The sequence below is a fragment of the Falco peregrinus genome, unplaced genomic scaffold (genome assembly GCF_023634155.1).
Source record: "Falco peregrinus isolate bFalPer1 unplaced genomic scaffold, bFalPer1.pri scaffold_40, whole genome shotgun sequence".
Classification (NCBI taxonomy): Eukaryota; Metazoa; Chordata; class Aves; order Falconiformes; family Falconidae; genus Falco; species Falco peregrinus.
In genome coordinates, this window is record NW_026599607.1 from 988,798 (window position 1) to 1,002,238 (window position 13,441).

Below are 13,441 nucleotides of genomic sequence, written 5' to 3' on the forward strand. Positions count from 1 at the left end.
ACAGGTTCAAAAAGGGTTATCTGCTTGTTGCAAGCTCAGACAAAAATCTGTTACCCCAGCTGAATTTGCCCATGTTAGCCAAATATTCGTTCTGGGTAAAACGTCAAAAATCCCCTCACTACCTGGTGGAAAACAAATCAACATAGCTGTGCTCTACGTCTGAGGTGTTGCCATCATTTTACCTCCTTTTCCCAGCCGCTCCAATGCACCTGCAAGCTTCGAGGAACGTTTATTCTAATTCTACAAATCCTGTCAACTATCTTATTATTCTGATTAAGACACTGCAAAGCTAAGCGTCTTAAAAGCCGGAAACTAATTTCTGCTAAAAACCCTTCACCCAAGGTCCTTAATGTAGCTTAAAACCTCAAGAAAACTACTGTTATTCTCAAAGTATTCACGCTTGTCTTTCCATATTAACAGCACATTACCAATATGCTAACACACCTAGAAAGTCAGACAACTCGCTCGCTTCAGAACAAAACACAACCCGATCATTACATGAGTGACATTTAAGCACACTATCTCGATCACATGCACGTGCGACTCTCCAAGTCTTCTTGTCACACCACGTGCAATGTATGAAAACCCAAGGCTGACAGTTCAGACCACGCTCTCTACAAGCTGTGTCGTTTTTCTTGACCTGTTCTGAGCTGGGCAGCTGCGTTCACATGGGGTCAAGACCAAGTTCAGTCGATGCTGGTGTCGTTGAAGTGCCTCAGGACATAAGGCTACCATTGATATTGACCCATGCCCTGTAAAACATAAGAAATCAAACCTGATCCTCTACTTCAGCCGGATCCTCTACTTCAGCCGGATCCTGTACTTCTTTATTCTTAAGATCTCCTTGCCAGGGCCGCACCCAGCGACTCGGAATCCATCTAACACCGGTATCTGTAAAAACGCAAGCATTTCCTTGCCCCGTCATTTTTAGTTCCGCAGGTCCTTTCCATTCTCCTGTAGCGACATCTCGGTATTGGCCAAAAACACTATTTCCACACTGGTTTACCCCAGATCTCAAACACAAACTATGCATTATTACTGGCGGTTCATTTCTGTCACCTGTAAACCATAAATAGTTCAATACGTATATCGCTTTTACAAGATGCTCTGCCGGACCCAGTACCTCTCCCCTTTTTGTTTTTGCAAAAGCGCTTTCAGTGTTTGATGTACTCATTCCACAATGGCCTGTCCCGTGGGAAAGTGTGGTATGCCTGCGATATGACATATACCCCAAAGCTGGCAAAAAAGAGTAAAGTTCCAAGAAGTGTAGGCCGGGCCATTATCAGGTTTGATTTGTGCAGGCACTCCAAGTGCCATAATGGCAGCATGCACATGTTTAATTACATGCCGTGCTGTTTCACCAGCTTGCGCCGTTGCTCAGAGCGCTAGGGAAAAGGTATCAATTGAAACATGCCCATATTTAAGCCTGCCAAACTCTGGGATACGAGTTACATCCATCTGCCAAAATTGTAGGGGTCGGAGTCCCCGAGGGTTCACCCCCAAACCAAGGCCAGCTCCTGCCTTCTGACAATCAGGACAGGACTGTACAATTTCCCTAGCATCAGCCACAGGAATGTGAAATTGCCTGGCCAACACTTTTGCTGACTGGTGAAAAAACTCATGTGATAACCTAGCTTGTTCAAAGGTTTTAACAACAGGACCTGTCCAGGCTGGAGCGACAAGCTGCTCAGCCCGAGCGTTACCTAACGCGAGACCTCCGTATTTCTGATGACTGCGAATATGCACAATAAAATATTCATCCCGATGCTGGTTCAAAAGCGTTAACAATTGTAACAACAGAGTAAACAATACAGGATTTCACACAGGTTTCACCATACTATGTTCCAAACGCTGTACCGTGCCCACAACATATAATGAGTCTGATACTACATTAACGGGTTCTCAAAACCAGTGCTGAAATGCCCAAGTAACAGCTCGGAGTTCTAAAGTCTGTAAAGAGTCTCCGGTCACCCCAGGGAGCAGTTTATGTTCCCAGGTTTCTCCTACTTTCCAGGTGACTGCAGCTTTCTGAGATTTTCACCCAGCATCAGTAAAAACAGTTATCCCTTTTAAAGGAACCTCCGATCGCAAAGGCAAATGTTCAATGCGCTGATGAGATCACAACGGCAAAAGTTTGTCCGAAGGGTAAGTGTTAGTGAGAGTTCCCAAAAAATCAGCAGCTGCTATTTGAAATTCTGTTGAAGCAGACAACGGCCAGTCCAAATAAAGTTGAGACACAGGTACATATGTAATAGTCGGCTCGAGGCCTGAGATATCTGCAATTCGCTGCCTCCCTTTGATAATAAGCTGTGAAAACAATTCAGGGTGTGTAACCACTGTCTTCCTGGGCTGGAAAGGGAGAAAAACCCATTTCAAAATTCGTAAATGCAGTTTCCCTTCTCCCAGCTGGATAATAATAATCCCTAATGGGTGTTCTCGCTCACCTCCTGAGTTAATTATCATCAACGAAAGAGCTTGGTTGTCTGGTCGACTGTGAGCATAAGTTGTTACCATCTTATTAGCGATCACCTGCAACGCCTGTTGCTGATCCTCATTCAATTGGCGGCGCTCCTGAGCCTGTGCAGATGTTCCCAGGAGCGGCATCAATGGTTTCAGATCATCGTTCGTAATTCCGCAGATATTACGAACCCACTGGACATCTCCCGTTCATTTTTGCACATCAGACAATGTTTCTATTGCTGTGTTAATTTTCCCTTTCTGAGGTCGAATCATTCCATTTGTAATGATCCAGCCCAGGTACAACCACCTCCCTTTCTTCTGAATTTTCTCTGGGGCTATCTTCAACCCCCTTTTTCCAAGACTATGCGTGAGCTGACACAAAATTCAGCTGAGAAAACAGCTCAGAATCCAGCTGTTTTCCTGCAACCGAAATATCATCCATGTAAGGCTAGATAAGTAAATGAGGATACTGCTTACAAATGGGTTCTAAAGCCCAGGCAACAAACAATTGGCACGTCGTAGGTGAGTTTTTCATTCCCTGCGGCAACACCACCCAGTGATATCTTTTCGCTGGCTCTGCTTTATTTATCGATGGCACTGTAAAAGCAAACCTTTCAGCATCCTGTGGATGTAAAGGAATTGTAAAGAAACAGTCTTTTGAATCGATAATCACCAAATCCCAATCCTCCGGTAGCATAACCGGAGAGGGTAGCCCGCGTTGTAAGGCGCCCATATCACACATAACGGCACTGGTTGCTCGTAGTCATGTAACAGCTGCCATTTCCCAGACTTCTTTGGGATTGTAAAAACTGGGGTGTTCCATGGACTAGTTGAAGGCACGATGTGCCCAGCATCTAATTGTTCCTGCACCAAATTATTGACAATCTGCAGCCGGTCTTGCTTTAGCGGCCACTGATCAATCCAAATTGGATCATCAGTTTTTCAGCTGATCTCTTCCAATTAGTGCCACAGGCAGGTGCATTATGTAGGGACATGTAGTTACTACCCTACCATCAGAGAACATAAATGCAATTACGCCTCTACTGATAAAGGTAGCTTGAGTCCCACCAACCCCTACAATGCCGGTACCCGCTGGCATTAGAGGCCACCGCCTAGACCACTTAAGAAAAGGTACAATCGTTACATCACCTCCACTGTCTATAATCATCTGCAATTTGCACACTTGTCCACTAGGGTGTCTCAGTTATGTTTCTTCCTCCGGTTTTCCCCGACTGATGTGCATGGCTAGCAAAACACCAGGCTGACCGGAGGATCCAATGCCTTCTACAGCCCTTGTCTTTTGTTCTGCGTTAGGCACTTCTGCTTCAAAAGGAATTAATTGAGCAATTTTTGATCCCTCCTTAATAGTTATAGGGGGAGTTAGTGTGTAAACCATTATTTTAATCCGTCCTTCAATAGGTCCTGGGACTACAAAAATACCTTTCCTAGATACTGAAGAACATCCGATTAATAAGGCACTCACACCATGTCCCAAAGGTCCCACAAGATTTGAATCAACCAATTGAACTGTGGTGTCGGTAAGAGTAATAGCTACTGCTCTTGTCAGGTCCACTCTGGTGCTTCCGGAGGTGGCGGTGGAGCAGCGGTCCAAGCACCCTGGACTTGTGTCGTACCACAAGGGCGAGACGTGCTCCGTGTCTCGTTCCCCTTTTTCCGACAATCACTGGTGTTATGATTATCTTCCCAACACTGCACACACCATTTCATTTGCTGTGAGCCTGGAACATGACATTGTGATTTAATATGTCCCATCCTGCCACAATTAAAACATCTCCTAGCTTGCCTCCCGTTATTATTTTTACCTTGCACAAGCGGCTTCACTGCAGCTCCTACCGCGGCAGCCATAAAGGCAGTTTTTTCCTGATCAATCAATCATTCTTTCTGCCACCTCCAACAGCTGGACAGCTGATGACCCACGTGGCAGGAGGCTTAAAGCTTTCTTAGTTCTCTCATTAGCATTATCATAAGCAAGCATATCAAGAAACTTTGCTTTCATATCCTCATTCAGATCAGGATTAATCATGAGAGCGGCATGCAGTCTGTCTATAAATTTTGGATAAGATTCTATAGGTCCCTGTTCTATCCCTGTAAATGCTGGTGCTATTTTGTCATGATGGAGGGCAAAAATCGTTTTCAGAGCTAGTTCCTGCATTAATCGTAACACCTTGGGTTGGAATCCCACTTGCCACTCAGGGTTAGCGAAGGGGCGGGCACCTGTAAAGCATTTGGGCATTCACTCCAAACAGCGGATCCCCCTGCCGACGTGGCGTGGCCGCAGCAGCATGACTCGCTGCCTGCCAGCGTTGAAAAAACTGTATCTGCTGAGAAGCCGTTAACAAAGCTTGTGCAACCATACGCACATCATATGGAGTTAATAAATTTGCTGTGAAAATATGCTGAATTATTGAGTTAGTATATGGAGATTTAAACCCATATTGTGTTACTGCTAATTCCGCTTCTTTGATTACTTTCCAGTCTAAAGGTTCCCACTCGTTACCCTGTGGTGTTACTATCACAGCAAATGCCATCGGCCCAAATTGCCCCTCTATAATTGCATCCCAAATGACTCCCCACCATCGACGTGTTGGATTACAGTTACCCCCCATGCCTCCCATTGGAACCAGCGGTGGTAACGGTCCCGCTGCTAATGTCTCCCCAGAGCCACTCTCCCCTCCTCCACCCTGTGAAAAAGGATTAATAGAGAAGGGAGATAGTGCAGTGCTATAGGAGCAGGCTGTGCCAATTCTAGCATCCATGTCTCAAGTTGCTCCAATTTTTTCATGAGATCTTGCAGCTGTACATTCTCCAAACCACAGTGACGTTCTGCAGATGCCGATTGGGGTGATGGAGGCGTGGACAGAGGCAGAGGTGGATAGAAGCTGTCCTCTGTCGAGACGTTATGCGTGCGTTCCGGGTATTTCTCTCTCCAACATGGACCGGGAGATTCAAGCGGTGGCAGATTCATTTCCTTTGGCTCTTGGCGCTTTAGCCGCACTGCTGCTACACACCATGCATCCCTGTCCTTTCTTTTGGCTTTTGGGAACGAGGATCCCGAGAATGTCATAGCAGTAGCAGAGTCTTTTGCTCTAGCGCCTTCAACTTCTGCCGACAGGGCAGCAAAAGCAGAAGTGGTAGTTTGTCATTCTGCTTTCATCTCTCTCAGAGTTGCAGGAGCGGGCTGGAAACTAGGACCACGCGTGGCAATCAGTTAGCTGAGGGGAATGTGCTCGAGCTTGTCTAGACAACAATTAACATGATGAGGCATGTTTGCAGAGCACAGGGGAGCGGGAGACGGATGGCGCCAAGGATGGCGCCAAGGAAAGGTAACACCTTGCGGTTAATTGCTGGTAGTTAACCACCAATCAGGGATTGCCTAGTATGCAAGGCTTAGCTTCAAGAACCAATTAGTTTAAAACGCGCAGCTTCTGAAAGTGTATAAAAACGCGTGCTTCTGTACAATAAATTGACATTTGCTTGCATCAGGCTGCGTCCCGTCTCTTCATTCGCTGCAAATTGGTGACCCCGACGTGATGCGTTTAAGGATCTAACGTGAAGGGCTCTCGAATCGCCTATCTGAGCGACATGCAGTGAATCCCACAGAACTTTGAACGATCTGCTGAAAGGAAGCAGGAGCCGGCCAGAAATCCCTCCGGAGTTGAGAGGTGAGCAGTGGGAAATCCGTAACGGGGAATCAGGTTTCGTCCCCAGAGGAGACGTATATGGACTCATAAAGGGTCTTCTAGGCAGATCCGGGAGTCCGTGCCTCAATCTCCTCAAATGGTGACCCCTATGGTGGTGTTCCCAAGCCTTGGAAGAATAAGGACGGAAAAAAGCCAGCTCGTGGAAGAGGGCTGCGTTCCGGAGGAGACGGCTTGGCTGAACGATCGTCTTGCTGTCTGGACCAGGCGGACAACCTAAACCCCGAGGATAACGCCTGTATGCATCGAGACGGGTGAGCAGCCAAGAAACTTTAGAGACTTGGAAAGAATGAAAGTGTGTACAGACAGCAGCCAATTGTATGATGCTGCCGTGGAGGGGAGCTCCGTGTCGGGAATGCATTTAACATCTTGGTGGCAAATACTGACTACTCTTTGCCAAGTGTGGACTAATTCTACTAGCGGTGCTAAACCAGAGGAAGCTGTAAATTCCACCGACAGCGCGGCTCTTCTCAAGACACCGTCAGCGATGGCGATTCTGTCCACACCTCCTCTGCCCCCAAAGCTTCTGTCACTGACTGCAGCGACCCTCACAACACAGGACCAAGCACGGGAACAGGACAGCTCGGACAATGATTTTATTGACAATGATAAACCTTTTGATCCAGGTCCTACAGATCTGGAAAAGGAGCTAGACCTTTCCACCACCCCCTTGTCTCTCCCGATGCATTGATTGTATTTTGGGGGAGGGTGAAAGGGGGTCTGAGGGATTGGTGGCAGGAATGCAAGTGGGAAACACTTAAGTGATGGGTTTTGGGAGTGGCTAGGGCATGTTCAGTATTTTGTCAGACAAATCAACCTGCAGAGTGGCAGCCTGTGCAATACGAGGCTGTTAAAGCGTTAAGCAAAGCAGTGGGGGAAGGGAGGATTCATAATACATTTGCTATGTCCCTTCTTGAAGTGATGGCAGAGCCTTATACACTCACACTGCATGATTGGAAGTTACTGCTTTGTATGGTACTAACTGATACAGTATATGATGTGGTTATCTGATTTTTGTGAGCTGTGTGTAGTGGCCTTGACTGAAAACCTTAATCGGGGAATTGCTGTTAACTATGAGCAGTTGGCTGGAGCAATTAACTGTGCCGATTCTGTGACTCAGGCAAGGTATCCCAGGGACAACTGTTTGCAAATGAAGGAATGGCTATTAAGGCAGTCAGGGTGCGGGAGTCTTGCCACAGTCTTGCAGGGTCCTAGAGAGTCACTAACTTTAATACTAACTTGATTGATTGGCTTCAGAATATTTTGCAGCAAGTCGAACATCAGGAAGCTCAAGGGTTGCTTTTAAAACAACGAGCTGTGATAATGTCAATGAAAACTGTAAACGGGCAACTTTCACAATCGCATCCCCAACATGTGTCAAATGATTGTAACACAGAACTCACAGCAGACCATAATTCTCAGGCTGAGTTCTGGAATGCAGCATAACAGATTTTTGCTTCTCTAATCTCTTCTGTAAGAATAGTACACGCTCTTAACTTGCTTAGTAAATTAGGCTGCTAGCTTGCTAAAAAAAGTAATACCACAAATACTATTTTTTTTTTCTGGCGTATTAACAGATGTTGATTCTGTCCATCATATGTTGCTACAGAACCGAGTTGCTATTGATTTTTATTATTAGCACAGGGACACAAGTGTGAAGACTTTGGTAGGATGTGTTACGTGAATCTGAGTGACCACTGTGAATTAATTTACAAAAGTATACAAAACTCAAAAGCCTTAAAACAAAGATCTGCAACAGAGCCAGGGGCGGGAGGCCTTTGGTCTCTTCTCACGGCTGGGAAACTTTGGGCCATGACTCAGAAGTATTACAGGATTTATTATAATTATCTTTAACCACCTTATTGATGTTTGCCTTATGTCTCCCATACCTTTTTTTCCTGTATTCAGTGTTTAGTCGATTGTAACATAAATCAGGTCATGGTCACCCAGCTACACACAACCTTTGCCTTGTCGCAATTAACAAGCAAAAAAGAGGAGGACAGAGAATGTCTGAAGAGAGATATAGGAGAGGAAGCTGGAGAATATTTGACCTAACAAGAGATGAGAGAACAGCTGGGTATTGTGAAGGAGACTAGGAAAGATAAACATGGTTATCTAGTGTTTAATAGGTGTCTGCATGCTTGTAGTGACATATAGCTATGTAACTGCATAAACGATTTCTGCCCTGAGCCTGGTGGCGCATACAGCTGCGATTTGTGTCCGGGCTCAGATGTAAATAGGGGCTTCTCTGTTATGGTAAAAATGTTTCTCTTTGCATAAAAAAGAGAGGGAATGAGGGGAATGACCCCAGAGGTATGTTCAGAGAAGGCATGCGATGTTTCGAACTTTTTGACTGAACCAGTTCTTGTTTGGTGTGCCCTTCCACCTATGTATAATGTTAATCCAAAAGAAGTTGATATTGTTTACACTTTGTCGATAATTGTCTTTCTGTAGATGCTAATGTAGTAGGAGGCTATGATGGGAACGTGTGGCAGCGGTTCTTCTCTTATCCAGAGTAACAGCAGGGAAAGCATTAAAGAGTTAAATCACCTTGTTTGGTAGGCAGTTCAGAATGTGAGTCAAAATTGCCACTGCTTTTTGGTGTTGGTTCAAGGACATGGCTGTGAGGATTTTGATGGTATGTGCTGCGTGCATTTTAGGCGCCCCATTGCAGCAACATGTTATCAAAATCTGAGAAAATGTCAGCCTTTTTGGCATCCATTCACTCAGTTGGCAGTATTGTTTGTTTGCTATTGCCTTGGTTGCTGTCATGTTTGCAAGGGCCCTGCAGAACATGGCAAACCTGGTACTAGCTGTTCAAAAGCAAAAAGGGGAAATTGTAAAACTGTACGGAACAAAGACAGTGGGTTATTTTGACATTGATAATATGTCTTAGTTGGTTTTTTATTTGTTCTATTACTTGTGCCTTGTTTTTGCTCGGTTTCAGGGGTTCTTTTGTGCAACAGGAAGGGGGAGATGCAGGAGCGGGCTGGAAACTAGGACCACGCGTGGCAATCAGTTAGCTGAGGGGAATGTGCTCGAGCTTGTCTAGACAACAATTAACATGATGAGGCATGTTTACAGAGCACAGGGGAGCGGGAGACGGATGGCGCCAAGGATGGCGCCAAGGAAAGGTAACACCTTGCGGTTAATTGCTGGTAGTTAACCACCAATCAGGGATTGCCTAGTATGCAAGGCTTAGCTTCAAGAACCAATTAGTTTAAAACGCGCAGCTTCTGAAAGTGTATAAAAACGCGTGCTTCTGTACAATAAATTGACATTTGCTTGCATCAGGCTGCGTCCCGTCTCTTCATTCGCCACACAGAGTCTCTGGGATCAGCCTCCACACTGTGGAGAGCTTCCCCCTGCCTTTAGAGCCTGAGCTAATGTCCTCCCACAGTGCTGCGCCCACCTTTTCCTAAGTGTCTAGTTCAAAGCCGGCACTCACGGATCGGATTCATCCACGCTGCCGAGCCCACGACAGCAACCTCTTCAGGCTTCCCTCATCACAAGATAACCCTCTCTGAGAGAGGATATGTTGGAGGAGCTTCACCACTGCTGCTTCCTCTTTGCTCAGTGTGGACCCCATCTCCTCCCCGACCACTAACCTGATCGGGGCAAGATTCCAACGGCTGTGCGCACGCATCTTCCCATGCAATGGGGCAGCACCTGCTACGGCCAGCTTCTTCTGCCCCCTCAAAGCCACCTCTGTGCTCCAGCAAGCATGGACAAGAGGGTCCCTGTTCGGGCGCCACTTGTTGACGCAGTAGGCTCAGGCACAACTTATACGACCAATGTGATCAAGTTAGTGCCACGTTATTAATAGTCTCACACCAATTTATACTCTACAGCTAAAAATGCACACACTACGCACGCTTTGTTATGTAAAAGGTGATCGGTTAAAACTACTCGTTCACACGCTCCCACCTCCCAAGTTGTTGGTCCCAGGGCGGTGCCAACACGCTGCTCCCCCCTTGTGCAGGCATCCTGTTTTTATCATCTTTCTGTCCAGCTCCCTTATCTCTCTGTGAATACACAGTTTCTTTGTCTCCCTTGGCCTTGCACATGTCCTTCACAACACCTGCAGCTTGTTAGAGCTGCGGCCTGTTATTACAACCAAGTTATTCGGTCTGGGTTGCTCATAATATGCCCATTTTCTTCCAGCCACTCCACATTTTGGGTCTGACTCGACTTGCATCGCCACAATTGGTTACCTCAACGTGCTGATGTGACCCCAATAAGGGGTATCATAAGGAGACCGTGAGACTGTGACCAGCGGGTTGCTGGGGAGATGGAGCCTGGTGAAGTGGAATAGCGCAACGGGACGGCTGCAGGGTCCTGGGAGACCCTGACACCAGAAAGGTGAGCCACCAGGGACATCACGGGGACAAATTTAAGGAAGATACCATGGTGCTGTCAGTGTGGAAGTTAAATGTTACAGAAGCATGGAACTACTTTAGATGGGCTGTGGTTAAGATGTATGTTATTGTGGGCCAAGAGACAAGGAGTAGAAGCATCCGCCATGACTGCTTTTAGTGTGTCGACCTGGGAGAATTTGGGATCGACACTGTTAGAAGCTGTGGCGAAAGGGGACAAAGAGGTGTCGGGGCTATGACTACATGGGCACTGCTTAGTGATGCTGGGGGGGGGGCTTGAAAAGTCAGCAAGACGTCAGTGGGGGTGTATCAGCCAGACCTCCCCTGGATCACCCTTCAGTCAACAGACAAGAGGGTGAGGTCGTGGGGGAGGGGTGAATCCAGGCCCCTTACCAGTCACCACTCCTCAATGTCCCAAAGCCCCCAGATCTGCCCAACAGTGTCGACCTATGTTCAGTAGTGATTCCGAGGATGAGGACGGCAAGCAGAAACCTCGGCGGACTGATCCCTGCCCCCCTGAGTCCCACCGACATTTATGGCAGCCCACACTCCCTCCTCCCCCAGCCTCTTCTCCCCTCCCGCCTGCCCCCTCTGCTCCTCCCCTGCCTACGCAGGGTGGAAATGCCAAAAATTGGGAATCATGTCCAGCTACGACAAGGTTATCAGTCAGAGGCAGTGATGAATGTGGTGGTGGTAGAAATCCAGTATCCAGTGTAATGGTAATGCCGCGCGGCCCTCGGCAATTTTGGCAGGCTGTAAAAGATGGGTTACAGAAAGAGGGAAACTGGAATTTAGTAGGACATACAGGTAGACCGCTCCTTGATGCTACTACTCCTTCCACTGTTGCACTGCATGCATGTCCTGTTATAACAGGAGACGTGGCTGCTGGTAATCCCAAGGTTCATACAGCACCTGCTTGGAAAATAGTGCAGGACTTGCAAAAACCTGTTTCTCAGTACGGGGTGAATTTGCCGGCTACAAAGCAATCGTTACATTTGCTTACCATGGACACTTGGACTCCTTTCGATGTTTCTCAGATGGCGCAGATCATTTTCCAACCTGTGCCACTAGCGGTCTTCCATGGCACATGGCGGGCAGCGGTGGAACAGCAAGGGCTGCAGAATATGAACCCTCCACAGGATGATCCCCGGGTTGGTAATGGGCCTGACGTGTTGATGGGTACTGGGCAGTATGCCAGCCCTCAACATCAGGCTCAGTGGTCCACCCTAGTGTTAGATCAAGTCCAAAATAACCAAGTCCATGTTAGTGTTTTTGATGCAGACTGTACAGGTCAAATATGTGCCTGAGTTTCTGCAACTGTGCCTCCTGGGAACATTCCAAAAAATACACGCCTTGCTCAGCTTGTGCCTTTTGAGAGTTTTGTTCCCCAAACAGAGCCTAGACAGCAGGGTGATGAAGGATTCACCTCCCCTGGAATACCTCAAGTGTCTTGGACACAAGAACCATCTCCACAAGGACCCAACATGACCTGCACTCTGGCGTTGTCGGGAGGCACTCCTGCACAAGTGAAGTTGAGCGGTCTTCTGGATACCCGAGCAGATGCAACTGTCATATCGAGAAAGGACTGGCCACCTCATTGGCCTTTGGTAAATAACGCAGCGGGAGATGTAGGTCGGGGGGCGTGACTACAAGCTACTTGTCTGTAAAACCTATACAGATCAAAACACAAGAAGGACAGACTGCCTCCGTCCGGCCTTACGTTACCACCACAGCACTCACTTTGTGGGGCCGAGATTGTCTAGGACAGTGGGGAGTTTGGATCACCACGGGTTTTTAACTGGGGCCACTGTACTGCAGGCAGTGAAACAGCCTCCCCTTGGTCTACTTGGCTGACCGACAGGCCAGTATGGGTAGGTCAGTGGCCCCTGCCCCAGGAAAAGCTGTGTGCCCGGCATGAGTTACTTAAGGAAAAATTAAACACGGGCCACACTGAAGAGTCACATAGCCCGTGGAACAGCCCTGTACTTGTGATGAAAATGATTTCAGGGAAATGGCGATTGCTGCTTGACCTGCGTAAAGTCAATGCAGTGATGGCCCCTGTGGGGGCCTTGCAGCCGGGATTGCCGTCTGCCACCGTGATACCAATGGAGTGGGACATTGTAGTTATTGATCTGAAAGACTGGGTTTTTTACCATTCCTTTAGATCCAGAAGACAAAGCCAAGTTTGCCTTTACAGTAGCAACTAGAAATAACTCTGAGCCCACAAAAAGCTACCACTGGACCGTGCTGCCTCAAGGCACGAGAAACTCACCAAGCATTTGTCAGTGGTTTGTAGCCCAAGCCCTGAGCTCAGTGACAGACAAATACCAAGATGTTTACGGTTATCATGGCATGGATGACATTTTGCTAGCAGCACCATCAAAAGAGCTGCTGGAGACAGCTGAGAAGGATGCCAGGCACAGTTTAGCAGAGTTTGGGTTGATTGTAGCTCCTGAAAAAGTTCAGAGACAAGAGCCCTGGAAATATCTGCGCATGAATGTGCTGAAGAGAACCATGTCTCCACAAGCTATCAGACTGAAACTGGACGTAAAGACCTTGGATGATGTCCAAAAGCTTTCAGGAATGCTGAATTGGCTACAGCCTTATTTAGGCCTTAGTAATGAACAAATGCCACCTCTGTTGCAACTTTGAAAAGGAGACACAGATCTTTTAGCCCCAAGGCCTTTAACGCCTGCAGCCTTGGCACCTGTGAAAGAAGTCAAACAGCTGATCTCTGCACGATGTGTTGCATATAGATCGCACGCTTCCTTTAAGTGCTTTTCTTTTAAAGGACCAATCTTCTCCTTATGCTATGTTGGCCCAGTGGAACCAGGCTTGGGAAGATCCACTGCATGCACTTGAATGGTTGGTTTTGCCTTTGCAAGT